The following is a 7,033-nucleotide window of genomic DNA, read 5'->3' on the forward strand; positions in this document are numbered from 1 at the left end:
AATGTAATGGACCGATATTCTAATTACTGCCGGAAGTTTGACATGCCATTGCCAAAGAGAATGTGATCTACTACAATGCCCACAAGATTAAAAAGGCAGTTTAGAAGTTGCTACTGCTAAATACCTCCATTATATAAAATCATGTAAATATGTCTTTCTTTTCTTCTCTATACATACATATTCTTCATAAAATGACAACAATTCAACATTTGCAACTTTCCTACCAAACCAAGACTTGATGCTTTATGGTACATTCATATTTTCTTTTTATTTTCTTAGTGGTGATCCCAATCAAAACTAGATCATATGTGCAAACAAATTCTCAACACCTCTACAAACTCTCAGCTATGGCCACCAAGCTTATTTATCCTAGTGTTGCAGGCTTTATAAATGAGAACTCATCTCCTTCTTTAGTTTGAATTGTACTGTGGGGTTGCTCTGTTTCAGCGATTTGTTGTATTTCATCTCCATCTTTTACATCAACATTAATCGATTCACTTGTTGACGCTTGTGTAGGTGTTGCTAATGGATCCCCCTCGTAATCAGATGACTCAAGGTCCTCATACGTAGGCACACGTATGGAGTGTCCTGTAGTTTTAAACCGTCGCAATGAGTGTAGAGGTGAAGCATTTGAACTACCTCCGAGGGTTTTAGTTGCTGAGGCTCGTTTAGCCCGCTTCTTCTTGGCCGTTTCCTGCCATTTCATGAGTGCCTTTGATGTCTGTTCATCAAAGATGGACTCTTCATACCTGAACCCATCTGCATTAACCCGTAAACGCCATCATGCGACCAACCTTATGCCTCATAACAGTATGATTGAGTTGGAAAGAATAGAAGAAGAGAAGATAACGTATATACCTGATTTACAAGGGCGTATATTGAAGCGTAACATAGCTGCATAGAAATAATGCTACTACCCTACGAAACCATAAGCAGATCCAAACCTTGTGGTAAAAAAGCTCTTTATAGAAGACAAGATAATTGAAGCGTTCATGAAGAAAGACTAACTTACCCTAAACCAACTTTTATAATTGTAAGGATGTGACCATCAAAGAAGCAAGAATTCAGGCCAAAAGAATACTGCACAAGCAACCACATCGTTTATTGTAGCTTATGCATTACACAAACTTGTAATTGTATAGAGTCAAAAGAGAGTATGTTTTGATTGTCACCTTCATTATTGTCTCATCAGATAGTTATTTATATTCACATTGTATGTGCCTTTAAACATGACTAATTAAGACTGTAATGTTAATAAGAAACTTCTCAAAGTTCATGAACCATAAATAAAACTTAATTCCTGGTCAAGGGGTTGATATAAATAATGGTTAAGAAGAATACCAGTGTAGACAAAATATAGGTGGTCTGGAATGCATTCTGCATGTACCAAATGAACAAATGATCAGATCAACACCAAAACACACCTTTCTCTAGATATAGTCTGAACTGTAACAACTCCTAACCTTATGTGCTACATATGAGAAGTTCCTGTTACCTGAAATAAAGAAAAATGCATGAGATGAAGAATCAGTTGAGGGCGGCCGAACCAGAAATACTTGTCGGATCCTTGCACGAGTGGAATTCCCTGGACCACTGCATGTTTCTCAGAGATTTCAAGAGCCATTCTAGTCAAAATGGCTTGAAGTTTTGATCCAACGGCTAAGATTATCTGTGTGAGGTTAAAACAGACATCGTCGTATAATAACTAACTAGCCAATCTGGTGAATTTCACCTCAAGAAAGAGATTTTCCTTACAAGCAGAGGGATAAATGATGCCCAGAACAATGTATGCCATCCTGAAAAATGAAAAAGTCTTCTTTATAATCAAACTTATCAAACTGTTCGTGAAGTCAAAATCATTAGTTAAAAATAAAGTTATCTTACCAGATAAATTAAGGAGCAGGAAGATCACAAATGACGACCATAGAAAAGGACTGCCAACAAAATCATTAAAAAAGAGAAGTTGAATCGGCATAACAAGTTAAAAGAATTTAGATGACAGATTATTACCTCACACCGACGACTACCTTGAAGTCATCTTCTAATGACCTTTTGATATATCTCTGGAAGTTAAATTTACTTCCAGGTGCTAAATGAACCTACAAGAGTATTACATCACTTTCAAAAATTTGAAGCTGCGATCAATCTAGTGCTTTGCAATCGAGAAGATGAGAACTCACTGTTATGAATCCATTGCGTAGCGTCAAGTAATCAGCCTTACTAACAGACCCATAAAATTGCCTGAAGAAGCAACTCTGCAACATAAAATCAAATCTGAGTTATTTCATTTTCCCTCCGGTGACTTCAAATTTCTATTTGTTGATGGAATGTCAAGCTCTCAAATTCATATAATTGTTAATGAAAATCTTGGCAAATATAGACATTAATAGAAATTTAGAGAAACTTCTCGTACAATATAGAAGAAAAGGAAGACGTGTCCAAAAGCTGTGTGCTTTCACAAAAGATGTCTCGTGAGTAAGCCTAAATCTTGCAGGATCTGTACAAAGAAGAATAACCAATTTTGGATCAACAAACATGTGAAGCTACAAAGTTCATGCTAAGGAATTGACAAATAAACTCTGATTTGAACCCATGAGATAAAAGAATCACAGTTCAACAAGCGTAAAATGACAGACCGTTGAAAAACTCATAGTTATGCGTTGAAGTTTCCTGCTCCCACTCCTTCCAGCCTCGAATCTGAGCAGAAACACTTCTGTAAATAACAAAGCGATAAAGTAGGCCGAAATTCACACGGCAATGATCCCAAAAGTTAACTACTTGACATAACTAAGACCAATTGTCAGACTGGTCATTTTTCCTGATTTACTCTAAGTCATGGCTCATATGCTGCATTTTGCTTTATATGGGATTCAACGCAAAGCACAATAATATGCTAAGTTGAATTGAATTAAAGAAATTCTAGCAAGCTTGCCATTCCCCAACAGATAAAAAGTTCTTTCTTTTTAAGAACGCCTAACAATTCAATATAAATATTATGCAAGGAGAACGATGTATTAACACAATCGCCCCTAATACTGATTGCCCAACTGTAGTAACATATTATGTATTGTTTACAGCGCTTTAGCTATTGAAAAGAATTGATTCAAGTAGTTGCATGCAAGACTTAAAATAAAACCAAAACATAACTTTACCTTTATCCTTCCAAGTGTCATTGTGATAACACTAAAGAGCACATGAAACACAGCTAAGAAGAAAATGAGAATATGCAACTGATGCAATCCATCAATGGATATAAGAGACACCTTACCCTGTTTGAAAGAATGAGCAATGTTATAGACCTTCCACTATTTAGCAACACTTAAGTTTGTAAAACAAAGGGTAAGAAGCATGAGACAGTGGTCTTACATCCTCACACGAGACAACATTGTGACCTCCAGCCAATGATCTTCGAATTAGCCATTGTAGTCTCCGGTGATGTTCGTCTTCATCGGTTGAGGCATTTTTCTCTTCACGGCGACAGGGCAACATGGAGTTTGCAATGGCCGGAGGAATACAAATTTGGACAATATATGCTTGAGCAAAAGTCAGAAGCAGGGAGATGAAACCCAAAATCATCAACTCTGCAAAAATTTTATGGAATGTCAATCGCCATCTCTTGGTTTTTTTTCTTTTTTCTCTCGTATTCAGAAAGTTTGATTAAATGTTTGATGTACGAATATTGTAATACCCACCAGCCTTAACCTTCTCCAGAGCTTCATACAGAGAACTCTTGTGCTTTTTTGTCAACCACTAGAGGAACAACAAATACAATCAGAAATGAATGGCCTAATTGCCAACAGAACAAATGGGTGGATTTGGGCTATGAAATTGTTTTCTTATTTAATAAAAAAATAATAAAGTACACAAGTATTGCTCGTACTTTTACACCCAAAAGCTTACAAATATAATATTATATCCTCGTTGAGACAAGTGAAAATCAAAACTAATCGAGAAAGAAATAACATAAAAAAAGTCAATGAATTACCGTTCCAAGTTTGTGAATAACATTTTCCAAGACAATGGAAATAAGAACGAAAAAGAAGCAAACAGCAGCAACAGCCCAGGTGGGTGTGTTATCGAGATCCCTGGAGTGGGAACCGCCGTCTCCACCGGACGCGGCGGCGCCAGTCAATAAAAGGCAGAAGCAAAGACAAAAAACAGACATAAGAAAGAAGAAGAAGAAGAAGAAGAAGAAAGAAGAAAAGGAATAAATTTTGGAAAAGTAAAGTGAAGTAGTAATCAAAGGTGTGTAAAATGAGGGATGAAGTTCAACATTATTGAATTGGATGACCCAATGGGTGGGACGATGGATCCCACCATCCATGTGTGATTATTTAATAATGAGATGAGAGGTTCCAATTCAAATATTTTAAAACTGCACGTTAAAACTCTAAAAAACAAAGGTTACACAGATAAATAAACGGATCTGCACGCCACCAACGCCAATTATACTATCACTCCAAGTCCATCCAATTAAATGGGCCATTTTTTTCTGAACAATAATTGCAAAGGAAAGACGACGATGAGATGTCCAGAGGTTTTGGAGGGGAGACCTCCACATACCACATTCTAATAGAGTAACAGATAAGAAAAAAAAGGTGGGGCGGGTCCATTTTGTTTTGTAGCGGGGACGGCTTTAGCTTTGTGAGTTCATTTAATCCCAAATGAAAGAGCTATCAGCTATGGGTGTGCCATAAAAGTCACAAGTCTGAGTTTATAGTGATCCATTTTGCAGTTCCGGTGGCGGAGCCTTCCTTACCTTTCCCCCTCTTTTTATTACTCCTCTCCGCCCTCCAGGTTCGCCATTTTCTGCATTCCCCACCCCCCATCCTCTCCTGTTTTTATTTTATTTTTTGATACACACCTACTACTCAATGCTCAACCATCATTAACATCATCTTCTTCTTAGTTTACACATTAATTCAAACTTTTCTTATCTTGAAAAAAGAAAACCAAATCCACTCTGCTTAGTTAATTACTTCTTTTCTTTTTCATATTCAAATCTACTCTAATATTCAAGGTATGTGAAATTGTAAGTCATTTCTTTTAAATACCAAAGATCTTATATACAAAATTACATTTCTTTTTTCTTCTAATGTTAATATTCCAAGCAGACCTAATTTGGGAGATTTTTAACAAAAACTGTTCTTCAGTTCAGCTGGATAAACTTATAATTCTTTCTTTTATGATTGTTTTTCAAGGAAATTTTGTATCTAATAGTTGATGAACTTTAAAGTCTAATAGATGATATGAAGAGCCTCAACGTTGATAGCTAAATTCGTAAGTTAACCAAAGTTAGAAAGATAATTAGAAAATTAACAAAAATAGTACCTTTCTTGTTTCATATTTTAAAAGTATAGCATCCTTTGAGAAAATTTATTTTTTTTCCATTCCAAGATTCTTTTCCAATTGATCTAATTCTTCCAAGGATTTATCACAAGTCCATCGTCGAAATTGAACTATATAATGCTTACATAGTATGATTTCATAGCAACTTTGCCTTCGTTCATTGATTATGCAATATTAATTTGTGTATTAATTAAAAAAAGTCAACGTTTTTGTATGATCTCAAATCAAATAAAACTTTAGAACACATAAATCCTAACAAAGATTCTCGTAGCAAATTTGATCGGAGAAGAGTTGGCTTCAATTTCAAATCTTTAACAGAAAAACTAACTCTCTAGATGCATTTCACTTAGAGAAACTCTTTAATGGTGAGAAAAACAAAATTAAAAGTTCTTACAATCCTGATATTTTGAAATATAAAACAAAAAAAAAAGATGGTTTCCTCAATCTTTCAATAAAGTTTTCTTTTTTACAAAAATATCACAATAATATAGGGAGTAGGGACCGCGTTTTTCACATGGTGGCTTCGCTGGGCCCTTTTTGTATAATAATTAATTCCTTTCCACATATACATACATATAGACATGTATGACAAATAAATATATATAACAAATTAAATCAAACTAGGGGGCTGTAAAATCTTTTTTCTTCAACCTAGCTAGTTCATGAGTTTTAATTAAAAACTTTAACTCCAAATCTATTATGATAATGTGAGAAGTGATTCTAAACAACTCAATAGATTCTAGGCACTAATTGACAAAAATGTTCATATCTCAGTTTGTTAAAAGTATCAATAACGACATATCAACTTTCAGGACAATATAATTGATATATACTTTATAAATTTATTAAACATTTAGAAATCTGTAGGAATCAAGTAAATTAAAAACTAACTTTGTATTGTGTTTTATATATTTTGAATGGAAGGAATTAAGGTAGGTTAAGGAATTAGAGATGGGGTTGTTGTCTTTATTGGAGGTGGCATCCATGCCCAATATACAACTCCTCCTTATTTCTTTATTGGGAGCTTTCTTAGCCACTGATTATTGCAACATTCTTCCTCCCCATGCTACAAAGTCTCTTAATAAGGTATCATTATTATTATTTCATTCTATATTAACTCATTCCATTGTATATATGTATGTATATATATTCTGATTAATTGTTTTGTTATTACTGCATGTGCAGATTGTGTTTGCTGTTTTCACCCTTGTCTCATGTTTGCAAATTTGTCCAAAACGGTCACCTTTCAGGACATTATTTCATTGTAAGTTAATAAACTTTTCCTTTTGTTAAATTTAATATAATATATGAAGCTATTTAATGTTGATGTATATATAGGTGGTTCATGCCTGTGAATATTGGATTTACGTTCTTATTTGGAGGAATGTTGGGATGGACAATTGTGAAAATTTTGAAACCAAAGCCATATCTTGAAGGCCTTATCGTTGCTTCATCTGCTACTGGTGAGTGAGATATATAGTCGTCTTAAGAATGGATTAATTAGTGAATTAATATATATCATACAAACATACATAGGGAACTTGGGAAACCTTCTTCTGATAATCATCCAGCCATTTGTGGGATGAGGGGAATCCTTTTGGGGATCGTGAAACCTGTACTTCTCGTGGATTGTCTTATGCATCGTTTTTCCATGGCGGTACGTAATTATGAATGTATGTATTAT

General features: G+C 34.7%; 2 pseudogenes; one reads left to right on the plus strand and one right to left on the minus strand.

Annotated features, from left to right (window-relative positions):
• Window positions 1-107: 107 nt before the first annotated feature.
• Window positions 108-4,458, minus strand: LOC116401675 (annotated as a pseudogene).
• A 120-nt stretch (window positions 4,459-4,578) lies between these two features.
• On the plus strand, window positions 4,579-7,006 carry LOC116405929 (annotated as a pseudogene).
• The last annotated feature ends 27 nt before the right edge of the window (window positions 7,007-7,033 follow it).

The sequence above is a fragment of the Cucumis sativus genome, unplaced genomic scaffold (assembly GCF_000004075.3).
Source record: "Cucumis sativus cultivar 9930 unplaced genomic scaffold, Cucumber_9930_V3 scaffold46, whole genome shotgun sequence".
NCBI classification, from domain to species: Eukaryota; Viridiplantae; Streptophyta; class Magnoliopsida; order Cucurbitales; family Cucurbitaceae; genus Cucumis; species Cucumis sativus.